This window comes from Phyllobates terribilis, unplaced genomic scaffold (assembly GCF_046119375.1).
Source record: "Phyllobates terribilis strain yellow unplaced genomic scaffold, ASM4611937v1 Scaffold_8__6_contigs__length_399053987, whole genome shotgun sequence".
NCBI classification, from domain to species: domain Eukaryota; kingdom Metazoa; phylum Chordata; class Amphibia; order Anura; family Dendrobatidae; genus Phyllobates; species Phyllobates terribilis.
The window spans coordinates 144,869,259-144,869,762 of NW_027362768.1; positions in this window are offsets into that span (position 1 = coordinate 144,869,259).

The window sequence follows — 504 nt, forward strand, 5'->3', positions numbered from 1 at the left end:
CAGGCTCATAAGAAAGAACACAGCGATAAGTTGTATCATACTTCCAAAACTACAAAGAATTTTATGAAATCTATTTATCCCCTGCAGCTTCTCATCTGACCCCATTGACCCAAATCATTCTAAAAAGAGTGCCCTTCCCAGAATCCCTCTCATCCTTGGCTGACTATGCCTTCCACATGCAAACTATGATTTAAAGGGGCAATGTCTGCAAACCTAAAGCTCCTCTTAGTGACAGACAATCCTCTAATAAATGTTTTTCATACATTATTTTGTCTCTGCGGAAGTACCGAGCAATGCAATTAATTGTTTCTAGCACTGGGAAGTTGTTATATTTGTGTTTTTGTTGTTATATTGTATCCCCCGATATAATATAATATTGTGATTTTTTGCATAAAATAGACATTGTCTTGATCTGGTCTGTGTACTGGGAACTTGGTGCATGGATTGTAATTTTTCTCAGCCAAGTACATGCAAAATGCATACAATTTAATTGTATTTCTATTC